At 40.3% G+C, this 13,637-nt stretch overlaps 1 protein-coding gene across 14 annotated transcripts in view; it reads left to right on the top strand.

Moving 5' to 3' along the window:
• Positions 1–13,637, top strand: part of ZBTB20 (zinc finger and BTB domain containing 20) — an 895,053-nt gene that overhangs the window by 687,846 nt on the left and 193,570 nt on the right. For 13 of the 14 annotated variants that reach the window (XM_066347052.1, XM_066347050.1, XM_066347062.1 and 10 more), the window contains one exon: positions 6,248–6,287. The exons of the other annotated variant lie outside the window; for it this stretch is intronic. The gene's annotated coding sequence lies outside the window, so the exon portion shown is untranslated. The remainder of the gene's footprint in view (positions 1–6,247; positions 6,288–13,637) is intronic. 14 annotated transcript variants of the gene reach the window in all.

Genomic DNA, 13,637 nt, shown 5'->3' with positions numbered 1-13,637 from the left:
CATTCTGTGTTTAGGATAATATGCGAGGTTTGGGAGACTCAAGTGTGAACCGTGAGAAAGGCTCAGAATCAAGGATGTCCTACACATGTGCAGAGAGGAGCAAACAGCCTGACACAGAATGTAAGGAAAAACAGTGGCAAGAAAATCAAACAAACAAAAAAAAATTTAGAGAGGTGGACTGGGGCCAGATTGTGAAAGATCTTGGATGCTCTTAAGCAAATAGTTGGTGGTGACAAGGACAAAAGTAACATTTTTAAATCTATATTATGGAAAGGTCTTTTCAAGTCTTTAAAACACAGACTGTGCCCACGGTGTTCTTTGGTTTTAGTATCTGACAGACCATCAGGTGTAAGTCTCTGCTTAATTTATATCTTTTATATAAAGTTTGTGTCATGATTTTTCTCTTTGTATTTAAAAGGAGGTTAAAAATTTTCAGTAAAGAGAACCTTCTGTTCACACTGTTTGGATGTTTCTTTCTCCTCCTGTGCCCATATTTATTCCAAAGTTCTCTGTCCTACTAATGTGTTACTTTCCGTGTTTATACACAAAGGAGTGTCAGGCTGAGTTTGCACTGTAATAAGTACAATCTTTTTTGTACCAAGTGGCACTAATTGTAGATTGCGAGCAGTATTGTGACCAAGTGTTTCTAATTGATTGAGCCACATGATAGCAGTGCCAGACCTTTTTCCGCGTCCCCTAAATGCTATCAATGTACTATAGTAAAAGGTCCTGGTATACCTATCTATTTGGAATCCATAAAGCTACAGCTTGAGGAGTTTGGGGTATGGAGGGAAAAGTTTTTTGGGATCAGAGTGTAGAGAGCTTCTGAATGCCATCATGCCATAGAGTTCAGTCTATTTTAGGAGCTGTAAGAAATCAGCCTAAATGTAATAAACAGATTTGGTCCCTGCCACCCCTCCCAGCACTACTGCTTCTACTCCATTCTAATTTCTCAACCCAATACCTGGAAGAATCAGGAAGGCTGAGGAAGATTTGTGTGGTGTGGTGTGTAGTAGCAAGTTGTGTTTGAGCAATGTCTCAGAAACAGTCTTAGACCTAATTATTGAACTTCAGTTTTTGAATTCTCTCTTTTTATTGATCATTATTTTATCATCTAAGTTTGTGACATCATTCTAAGAAGGTAGACATCATTCAAAGTTATCATAGCTTATTAAGGAAGATAAGGCATCACTGTGATTTCCTCATTGTTCTCAAGATAGGTTCCAAAAATAGATGGTCTCAAAAAGCAGACCCCAAAATATGAATGACTGGCATTTTATAGTCTTCCTAAAACCCATCAAATGGAATGAAAATACTTGAAGACCTTGTCTGCAGAAGACCCCAAAATACATACCTGGTGATTACACATGCCCTGTATGCACATCTGAATAACCTTTTATCTTACTTTCACCTGTAAACCTTTGCCAAACAGAAAATAGAGAATTAAAAGCCTCCAACTCCAGTGTGCATAAATCTAGCATAGAATTTCTTGAATCTGTCAGATAAAGGAAATCATGTATCCAGAATGAAAATAGAATATCAATTGATAGGAACCTGTGAAGCTAGCACTTACTCTGAGTGACATATGATTCTATAAATGCAACAGTACCTCATCCTTTGAAAACAATGGGAGCCAAAAAGGTAATAGGAAAATCAATATAGTAAATATTTTCATCCTACTATTTGGAATGACCCCCCCCATAAGAATTAATTAACACAATATTTCCAGAAAATTAAAAAGATAGTAAAATGTTATCTCTACTCATAGAAAACAAAGATGTAATCCCACTGAACTTCTAGAGAGAGTCGTGGAGGAAAGAAGGTTGGAAAGAGTAGAGGCATGTCTGAGAGGTCTTGCTGTGCTGCTGTCACTCCCTTCACCTTCTTCAGGTAGAAAGATAGTGTTGAACTTCAGTTCGTCTGAATTCCTCAGTTCTGTCATCAGTGCTGTGACACATTCTAATTTTCTGATTCATTTGTGATGAATAAGCTCTCCCTCTTCTATTCACAATGCTAAAAGTAACCAATTTCTTTCAGTGTTATGATTACTTATTTTCTCTTTTTTGTTGTTGTTGCACTGTTATATTCTCTTAGCCAAGCTGGGCTCGCGCTTTATCAGGCCGTGTGAATTCCATGTGATAAAAGCCCTTGGACAGTACCAGTACTTAGGCTTGCAGTTAGTCAGGAGGAATGAGAAACTCACGGCCTGGATTCTGTTTTTAACCCAGCCAGATACCTCAGCTGGCAAGTGGCTCAGCTTCCGCACCATAAAATGGGTATAATAATAGCTTTCCCTTACCACTGTGAAATATTTAGAATGCAAATCAAGCCAAACCTGCCTCCTTCTAAAGAGAAATCTAAACTAGCCTACAAAATCTTGAATGAGCCCAGATTTCAAGGGGAAACTTTTATAAAGTGGAAAACACCCAGAGGTAGTGTAATTTAGTGGTTAAGGATATGTAGACTTTGGAATGGTACAGCCTTATTCAGATCCCAGAAGCTATGTGATTTGGGGTAAGTTTCCAAATTTCTCAAATCTCCTTTTTTTTTCTCTAGTAAGTTGGAAATAAAGGTATTTATTTACTTGCATAGTCAGGATTAAAATGATAGACAGTTAATGCTGCTTTTCAAATTCTTCTGCATAGCTGATCTTCAAGTTAGAGTGAGTGACCTAATCCTCAGGGTGCTGGGGACATTTCCTGAAGCAGTCTGCCACAAGTGAGACTTGTCAGTGAGGTCTCAGGTTTCACCCTAAAAATACATACAGATTTTGCATTCTACTCCTCAATATAGTCTTGTTTGTTTCACTAAACTGGAAGTTCCACGAGGCCAAGAACAGTATCTATTTTATTTCTTCTATAACATTCAAGAAATTGTGATTACAGAAATGAATGCATGAACAATTAAGAGTTTTAAATCACTTAGCCACAAGAACAACTGCCCCATCAAATACATACATTCATGGCATTATTATTTATTCTATGGCTTTGTGTACACCAGTTCACTGCCCCACCTCCCTGGGCATACCCACAATCACATGGGAGAAGCATTTACTTAACCGGATGCCTGAAGACACAGAAGGTACTTTAATAGTAACACTGTCACTTCTCTGCTCACTATTTCTCTACCTCATTGTTCCTAAGGCTCTATGTATCATACTTTTTCTTTTTAAATGAAATTATAAAGGATTAGGAAGGTCAGGGTCTGAGAGGCCTCTAAAGGAGTCTGTGTCCCTAGCCACACACACACACTCACTCAAGTATTTGTATACATTTTATCTACTCCTGGCTTCAGTTTATAGCAACTTGTTAAAACCTCTTAGAGGCCATGAGCAGTAGGATTGAAAGCTTTTCCATCCCCTCCCCTTAGGCCAAGGGTTAGTAACCTGGAATTCCTGGATGAACTTCGTGGAGCCTGGGAGTTTCTGAGGGGAGAACTCTCATAGGGATCTGTATCACTAGAACTCTAGAACTTTTTGTAAATTGAAATCAGAATTGACTAATATTTAAATTACCATTAATAGTACTTTCAGTTCTTTAAACGTTGATAGTGTATAAGAATTTCCACTTGGAAATCACAAAACTAGGATGAGACTTCCACAAGTAACCCCTTCTCCCTGTCTTTATACTCTTGTTGACTCCTACACTCTGTTTTAAGGTCATGATTCACTTGGACTTTGCAGTTATATATTCCTTGCTAGATATTTGCGCCTCAAACCTAACATGCTTAATACAAATGTTTTTAATCTTATGTAAAACTTAAAGATAATTTTTTTGCATTTCAGATGAAAACAACTTACAGACACATATGGTGAATATCACTTAGGCAGAAAGGATACACGTCAATAAAATAACAATTTGAACTGAACAAAAATAAACCTGTGTATATTAAAACAATTGCCTAGCAGATTGTAATTCAATCAAGAGGTCAGGGCCTTTTGACATTTATGAACACTTATGAATTGTATAAGAACTGTGAGATTAAATTTTTAACCTTAATATTAAATTTGGGATAGATTTTATTGTTTTTCATTAATATATAAAGACAACAATTATATCCAATAAATTCTTCAATTTAACTTGGCTTTAATTTGCTTTAGACTGTGACACACACAACTGTGATTTTTCTCTCCATCTTGGATTCCTGATACTGACAGCCTGTGTGTCATTTGACAACCAGAAAGATAGTTTTTATTCCAGGCCTTGGATGTATTAGTCAATCTGGGTGCAATTTACATTGATCTCTTTTGATCACATGAAAAATTTAATTTTGACTGATTAACTTTTATGAAAAAATGCTCCTTAAAATTTAGAAAAGGCACGTTATGTGCTCAGATGCAAGGACATAAGTACAAAGTATAATTTAAAAATAGCATAATATATTATTGAGGGTTATTGAGTTTATAACACAAGACAGAAGAATGATAAGTGAGCATATTTTATAGATAACCACTAATCATATTTTTCTCTTTTTCCTCAAAGGTTGGAAAAGAAAGCAAACTCAAAAGAAGTTGGAAGAGAGGGAGGAAAAAAAGGGAGGGAGAGAGGGTGGGGAGGGAGGGAGAAAAGAAAGAAGATGAAAGGAAGGGGAAGAGAAGAAGGGAGAGACAGAGGGATGGAGAAAGGGGAAGAAATTTGTAAAAGATACACCAGTACAATATTCTAGGACCCTGGCTTGCAGAAGAGACTAGCATGTAGCAAAACTTAAGAGTTTTAAAGTCTTTGAAGAATAGTCAGTCATATAATATATAGATATATTTCAGGTTTATATGTACTTCAATGAATCATACATAATCTAATTATCTTACTTAACATTTTTATTAAGCTCATCAATCTTGTGAAACAATCTGAAGGCATTGCAGACCCCCAAACCCTGTTGTGTTAGCATACAATATGATCGGATTTTCATCTTAACTCTTCCTGTCCATGGAAAGCAACACTATCTTTTCGTTACACTTGCGTGTGCACAGACAGGGTTTCACCTTGGAAATAAAGGAGAAACTCTTTCTTTGGAGGAACTTCTATGATAGTGCACTTGACCAGAAAATTTGCTGAGAAGTCTCTTTACTTGCCAGTTTCCTGCTTTACTTTATTCTATGTTGAGATGTTTAATCACATCCTTCTTGATCTCTTTTAATATGGTTTGTTTCACATATTTTTGAAACCCTTATGTGAAGTAGTTAAAATCATGGTGTCCGAGAGACAAGAATTCAACCCCTGTTAAGTCCTTGATGTTTTTGAGTGGGATGCGGGTGCGGATACCTGCTTTGCTTCTCAGCATCCTTGTTTGGTTTATTAATTTCAGTTTTGTTCTTCTATAAAAGAAGCTATCAAAATAATGGTGAGCAGACCAGTCCGAAAATAGCTTACTTAGCTTGTAAGTTGGTTTACAAAGAAAAATTATTAGATTTGAAATATAAAATGTGAAACTGTTAAGGTCACCTCCCCCAAGCCTGAAGTTATAATCCTTAGAAATGTGTTTTGAGGGACAAATGCTAATGTTTTAGCTTAATATCATTTTGTCACAAGACTGACGATACCACCACTGGAGGTGGTGAATTTGTCCAGAGGATCTTTTGGCCACTAAATATAACTAAATTTATCCTTAAAAGAACCAGAGTTTATCAGGGGTTGACTCATCTTTGTCAAAATTAGCTAAAATTTCTCATGTATTACACAGTAAACTTTACCTGTTCTAGCCAGTGCTGCCCAGAAAACATTTATGCAACATGAAGACATTATAGAAATGTTCTACCTGTAAGGCAGCCTCTGACGACATGTAGCTATTAAGTACTTGAAATGTTTCTAGTATGACAGAGGAACTAAACATTTAATTCTTTATTAAATTTTTACTTAAAAAGATAAATATGATTAGTGCCTCCTGTAGTGTACAGCACAGTTCTACAAAATACTCATACAATTCAGATCAGAATGTAATTGACAAAGAACTAAGTTTGCATCTCTCATTAGGAAGGACTGAGTTGGTCACACAGCAGGAAGTCACACCTTTGGTAAAAGGCGAAAGATTTATGCGATCTGAAGAGAAACCAGAGTATAAAGTCACACCTTTGGGAAATGTTATGAGGGTCGATCTCCTTTTTGTTTGGGCTTCAGTGACAAAATGGATGCCTACAACTTGTTCTTTGGGAGCAACCAATCCTGTCTCCACCATCCTTAGATTGGCTTTCTTTCTCCCTGTAGGATCACTGGGTTCATTTTTAAGTCCTTGTTTTTTCTTTGCTTTTCAGTTTCTTGACCATCAGTCTGTGACCTGCCCCTTTACTGTATGTAAGTAAAAATGGTTCCTTTACTTTTCAGAAAAGTGCCAAATGTGGGGAATTTGGGTCTTTATTGGTTCATTGTCTAGTTGGCTTTGTTGTGGCTTCGGAACATCTTCAGTATGCATTCCCTTCATTTGTGTTTGTCCTGGATGCTGTCGGTGGTTGGTCGTAATTGCCATCCATGAGGAAGCTAAGAAGACCAGTCTGCCTTTTACTCAGCACAGCTGCTGTTTGCGAAAGTCACTGCTCTTCTGGACTGTTGCTTATGTTCTTCAGCCAGACACCCACAACAGTTGGGCTTTTGCTCCACTGTCAATCAATGTGCAATTATTTATTCTTCAGTTATGCTCCCATCCCTAGGTTCAATGGTTTTTTCATTTCAACTTCTAGATCAGAGCTTTCATTTACTGACAAAATTTCTAATATTCTTTTACTAAGACATACAAGACTTGAGTCATTTAGGATAAATTGTGTGTGAAATCATCAAGTCCAGGAAAGAAAAAGAAGAGAGAGAAATCCAGGATTACATGCACCAAGAGGTTTATAAAAGGTGCCATTCTTTTTTAGAAAAGATGCAAGTGATTTGGAGAGAAGGAAAAAAAAACTTGATTTCAGTTGAAAAGAGTAATACTTATTATTTAAAGCCCAAACTAGGCTGCACTGAATGGGTCTAGATAAATTTTACCTTGAGCTGCTTGAAAGAAGTTCTGGGATAATGAACCTAAATAATCAAAGTCACTGCATGAGACACTACCTGAGAGATGCCACAGGTAGTGACAGTCACCTTATGTGATAAATAATCATTTATTTACTTAAATAAATGATTCCTTCCAGCTGTATCTCGCTCTCTGGTGATCACACTGGTTCCTCATTCACAACATTCTATTTTCACAGACTCCTCACTCCGAGCTATTTCTTGTGTTGTAATCATTTGCACAGAAAGGGGTTCCCATGGCTCTTTTGCTCATTGGTGGCTTCCACTAATATTCTTAGAAGCTAGTTAGATATATTTAGGGGAGCAGAATCCTCCAAAGGATGCCCAGGCAAAAGTCTAAAGTGACAGTTATTTGACAGAAAAAGGAGATTGATTAAACTCCCCAAAGACTGGTGCTGTGCATAATACATTTATACAGCAGGGGTGGGTCCTCCTTGCCCCTGACAAGTCTTGTTACTCCTTATTCTTGGTATTCATAGAGTAGGTCTGCCATGCTATGGAGGGTGTCAGTGTGCATACTTATGGTTACCACTTAATGTCTCTACATCCCTACCTCAGTTACCTAGCACTGCATATTTCTACTGCTCTGACAGTCAAATCATCTTTGTTATAGTTCTTTGTATAAAAACAGTCCACATAATAGCTTTGTGTTAGACAAGGCATTAATTCTCACATCACTGGGGATGAGTCAGCACAGTGCACTCCTGCCTGCACGGCTCAGCTATTATGACGTCAGTACGGTCGGGTGAGCCACAGACACAAGCAATACAGGGAACTGGAGACCTATGTCACAGATTAGAAATCAAAAGGGAGACCTTTGAGATAAAAAACATAATTGAAAGGCTGTCTCTGGCTCATAGGAAAATGTGAAACTGATTCTATGCTATATCAACCATCAATTGAACAGCTTATAGAGAAATCCTAGTTATTAATCAGAAATAAGGCTGGAAGAATGACCTGTAATGGGCTCATAGCCCATTCACGTACTCCGTAACATTGTCCCACCCCTGGGTCAAGCTCCATGTTCACTGCTATTATTCCAAATCTTGAGGATTGAGTTTATATCGAGGGTGGCAGGGCCTATGACAATCTTGTTGCCCTCAAGTGCCCCACAGACACAGCTGATATCTCAAGAGGTGGTGCCTCAGATGCCCATCAAAGGGAAAAGAATGGTTCCTTGAGAACAAATCAGAACATTATCTCCCCAGTGTTTCCAGCTCCTAGTGTCTCTTCAATGGCGTCCTCCGGGCCCATGCAGAATTCTGCCTGTTTGACCTTCTCTCCTTCGCACTGTATTTAGTCTAGAGTCCCCAATCTGGATTTGACACAGATTTCAGTAGGAAATGAAAAGCTCTCAGATGTTCCCCCAAAAGATTTCCATTCCATTATTCTTTAGAAGCAACAAAGAGGATCCCTCCATTACCTGCCATGCTGCCTTGCAGCTGGTATCGCAGACTAGCCCTATTTGGGAAACCAGTTTTTATAAGTTACACCTCTCTTCAGTTCCCACTCTGACCCATTCTTAGGACTGTGCCTTTTAATATTGAAAATGAAGTTTTGAAAAAGCTGAAAATGCACTGCTCAAGGGACATTCTCTGTTAACAAGTCATTCCACCATCACCCCACCGCCCCTCACTTTTACTCTCACCCGGTGATAACTATCAGAGGTACCTTACTTCTGGCATCCTCGGCCTTCATTAGCTTGCTAAGAGGCTCATGACATGCATGCAGAAGCTAGCACGAGCGCTTGGTTTAGTTTTGACTAATTATCATGGACAGCTCTTTATTCAGTTTTCAGTGCACACACAATACGGAAAGCTAGTTCGCTGTGTGCTTGGTACCTGGAACTCTAAGATAAAGCACTGCCTGTTTGCAAAAATCTCAGTCTGGTAGGGAGATACACAGGAAACAGAGGCTTACCAGGTGGTAGGAACTGGGATGGAAGTACATACGAGATGTAGTGAGGATTATGAGAAAGGCGTGCCTACCTACACGTGAAGAGGTGCCCAAACCGGACCTCCAAATCTAAAGAATGAATTCGAGTTGACTAGGTGGATGTGGAGGAGGGAGAGCAAAAGGGGATCGTAACCAGGACAAAAAGTCGAGGTATTTGCAAAGTGAGGAGGAATCGAGCAACAGCCTGACCTGGAGGACAGTAGGCAGTGTGGCTGGAGCACGGTGGTTGGATGGGGAGCCCGACTGATGGAGCTGAAAACTGGTAGGCAGCAATCCACAGAGGGCCTGGTGTGCATGCGCAGGAAGGAGCTCGGACTCGGCGCTGCAGGCTTGAGGACGCTTTGAAGAATTTGAATCAAGTTTGTGTTTCACAAAGAGAGCGCTCTGGTGATGGCAGAGATAGAGGCAGCCCAGGTCAAAGGTGAAGACCAAGAGCCCGAACTGTGCAGTGGGGGTGGAAGTGGAGAGGAGAGGCTGTTTGCTTTGTTGATATAGACATTGACCTGGCATAATGCCAGCATATCTTGGCCCAATGCACAGTCTTTGCCTCCTCGGAGAAAGGCTGATGTGTTGTGTGGGGCCAAATTTCAGAACAAAGTGGATCTTTCTGGGAGCTTCACCAGAGGCCTCGATTTCAATCTGGCCTCACTGGGAGGTGCTGCCTACTGGTCTCCGGAAATGTGTGTCTCCTTCTCCTGTAGTAGACTTGCGGGTGGAGCTGGCAATGAGGAGAAGACATTTCCAGTGTTCTGCTTGTCTCATCTTTCACCTAAAAATGAAAAAAATTCTTGAGAGTGTCCCTCTAAAGTCAATCAGTGCCCCAGTTTTCTGTCATTTTCATTGCTGCTTTTTTCTAAGCAGAAGTTTTAAGCCATTGAGCTGAATTCCAACTTATGCACAGCCGGGTGCGGAAACAATTCAGTATATTCATTCCTGCTTTCTGAATTAGAGTTCACCATAAGTGTGCTTTTCTCTTGTTCACTTTGGGTTGCCAGGACAATTTAAAGGAAATTTTCAACAGCTTATGTTTCATGCACCATGTTCTCTTCTGCAAATGGGAGTATATGCGTTGGTGTGTTTAAGTCTTCTCTATATTGCTTTCTGGAGAAAGATTTGAGAAGATGCACAAGAGAAGGAATGGGAACCTATTGAAAGCCCAGGGCCCTTTAGTGACCTGAGAGCAGAATGTAGGCTGGTGATCAGATGGTCAATTATGTGTTTGTCAAAATACAGTGGGCTGCATTCCAGACTGCCAGCTTTGGAAGCCCAGCTTCTGCCAACCAAATGTCATCTGGGAACATGCAACACTGGGCACTGTGAAGGAGTTTGAAATAGACCATGCCACAGCCAACCTACTGCCAGTCTTATAGCACCAATATGGCATGAACAGCCGGGCCCCATGTTTCAGAGCTCAGGAATTCACTATACTAAATTCAAGAGGTCAGATGGGTTCATGTTTTCAAAGCCCATGTTCTCTGCTTTGAACAATGTGACTGGCTCCTCAGCAATTTCCAAGGGATTTTTCCAGTCACATCTCTGTGGAAACCACTCCTTTTGTGACGGTTGTGAGAACCTTGTAAATGTCCCAGAGGAAATAGAAAAAATAAACTTACTCTGACAATGACTGTGATTCCAACAGAGGGATTCCAACTCTTAGGAAATTACATTAAAGGTGCATAGCTTTTAAAATAATCAGGAACCACCTTGGCAACTTATAAAAAGCAGAAGGGCTTTGCCTATTTTATAAAGTGATTTGCATATACCTGCATAAATAATGTCCCCACCTGTACTTTTATGCATTTAGGTTGAATAAATTAAATTCAGCGATCTTTAAAATATTCACTGTCTTTCATTGCTCAGATACTATTTTCAGTACCCTTCCTATTTTTTTCTTGTCGTAGTAATGGCTATTTTTTCAATACTTCCACTAATTCAGAGAATGAAAACACTTTGCAGACCAGTCTGCCACAGCCAGGAACACTGCCTTCCTCTGCATACACTCCTCTTAGCCTTTCTACCTAAGACCATGAGCTCCATTTGCTTTTCATAAAGGAAAATGGGGGAGTATATTACTAGATGAAACACAGAATAGGTAGAATTAAGCTCCACCCCCCATGTGTATAGTCAGACTTGCACTGATACTCACTTCAGGGACACACTCCTATGACCCTTTTCTGTGATTAGCCACTGCCACCAGCCCTGCAGGAACCACCCAGCCGCTGAGCCATATCGATCATAACTTGTGCCTTCAAATCAAAGCCTGGTCAGTAGGCCAGCCTCAAGCACAATCATCCCATAAGATATTATTAAGCACTTATATGTACAAAGAATCATGATAGTGGGGAGTTAAAACATAAATCTAGGTCAATGCTCTTGCTTGCTCTTAAGGAAGTTAAAACTAGGGGAAAAATTAGGAAATTTAATGTAATGAATTTAGGAAAAAAATTATACCTTTGAGTGTTCCATAGGCATATAAGACAATAAATGACAATTCCGAAAGGAATGATACAGTTCAGTAAGTGCTATAGGATTTTATTCATGAAAGAACCTTGGGGCTGGAAAGCTTAATGTAAAATGTGATTTAGCTAGGTCTTGAAAAATAGCTAGAATGTAAAAAAGATGGAGAGTAAAAGAAGGTACTCCAAGCAAAAGCACAAACCTGAGTATTGGAATCTTTGAGGGGATCCAGTAAATAGCATTGCTTTCCCCGCTCAAATTCAAAACCCATTGAAAAAGAAGAGAAAATCACTGATGGCTGAAGAAAAAAATGTTATAAAGACTGAGTTGAAGAACGTAGCTTAATTTGTGTGGTAAAATGGACTTGCTGAGTCCCTTCCCTTCGATCTAAATCTTGGAACAGCCCTCCCACGGGATAATTTAGATCCTCATAAGAGCAGCACTTCTCCAGATCACTGACTCCAGCTAGTCTCAATAGGATAGAGAAGAAGGCTGAATATAAATGTTGATAGAGTGATTCCACCTAACTGAGAAATGTGGACCAAGTGCTGTGTCACCAACAGGGTGATTTTCCTCCATCGAGAAATATAAGGAATAGGTAAGAGGTAAGGTGTGTTTAGAACACTTCCTTCTGGAAACAAGGAGTCAAGAGGAAGCATTCCTACCAACTCCAAGAACCACAGGCTGCAGAAGAAGAGGAGGAAAATGAAGACCAGCGCCAAGATATGAGACAAGGCTCTATTGGTATAAGGGGACATCCGTGTGGTTGGAACCAGTAGTCATGGCATTACCGAAGTTCTAAGCTAAGTATCCCTTTGCAGCCTCTCCAAGTTATCAGAACCAGACGCTAGGACAGGCGTCCCCAAACTACAGCCCGCGGGCCGCAATGCGGCCCCCTGAGGCCATTTATCCAGCCCCCACTGCACTTCTGGAAGGGGCACCTCTTTCATTGGTGGTCAGTGAGAGGACCACTGTATTTGGCAGCCCTCCAATGGTCTGAGGGACAGTGAACTGGCCCCCTGTGTAAAAAGTTTGGAGACCCCTGCAGGGAACAAGCAAGAAATGAAAGGAACGAACTAAACCCTCATTGCGAAAAAAATGCAAAAACTCTTACCTTTTGTCAAATTAATAATAACAATAGGAAATAATATTTTTTGAATGTTTGCCTTTCTTTAGGTGCTGGACAAAATAATTTTTTTTTTTTTTTTGCATTTTTCTGAAGCTGGAAACAGGGAGAGACAGTCAGACAGACTCCCGCATGCGCCCGACCGGGATCCATCCGGCACGCCCACCATGGGGCGACGCTCTGTCCACCAGGGGGCGATGCTCTGCCCATCCTGGGCGTCGCCATGTTGCGACCAGAGCCACTGTAGCGCCTGAGGCAGAGGCCACTGAGCCATCCCCAGCGCCCGGGCCATCTTTGCTCCAATGGAGCCTTGGCTGCGGGAGGGGAAGAGAGAGACAGAGAGGAAGGCACGGCGGAGGGGTGGAGAAGCAAATGGGCGCTTCTCCTGTGTGCCCTGGCCGGGAATCGAACCTGGGTCCTCCGCACGCTAGGCCGACGCTCTACCGCTGAGCCAACCGGCCAGGGCCAAAATAATTTTAATGGCTATCTGATTTAAACTTTAAAACTATGCTTATTAGTAGATGCTGTTATAATCCTAATTTTGAAGGTGAAATGGAGATTTCACATGTTTGAGTAAACATTCTAAGTATACCTAGTGAGTAATGGACATAGAATTTAAATCCAAGACTGTCTTAAAAGTTTGGCCAAATTTTGTTAAACACAAAATGGGTGTCTACTAAATGCTGAAGATGTAATGGTGAATAAAACAGACATAGTTTATGTCCTACTACACCTATAATCTGGAGGCTAGAAGGCAGATATTAATCAAATGGTCACACAGAAGAACTTACAGTTACAAACTGTGCTTCCTGCTATAAAATAAAAGTGCCAGGTGCTCTAAGAGCAAATTCAAGAGGGGAAGCTGAGGCTGAAAGTTAAAGAGTAGCTTCCCAGAAGAAGTGATATTTGAGCTAACATCTGAAAAAGAAAACCAAGACATGAGATTAGATGGTGGAAGAGGTTTCCTGGCATAGGGAACAACGTGGGTGAAGCCCCTGAATATAGCTGGGTAGACAGAATGAGGTCAAGAGCAGCCCAGGCTGAGGTTGAGGAAATATATTGGGCCTGATGATGTGGAGATCTTTATGAGCTATTAGCAGCCT

The sequence above is a fragment of the Saccopteryx leptura genome, chromosome 8 (genome assembly GCF_036850995.1).
Source record: "Saccopteryx leptura isolate mSacLep1 chromosome 8, mSacLep1_pri_phased_curated, whole genome shotgun sequence".
Lineage (NCBI taxonomy): Eukaryota > Metazoa > Chordata > Mammalia > Chiroptera > Emballonuridae > Saccopteryx > Saccopteryx leptura.
Note: the sequence above shows the minus strand (reverse complement) of the source record. Positions and strands in the feature narration are given on the sequence as shown.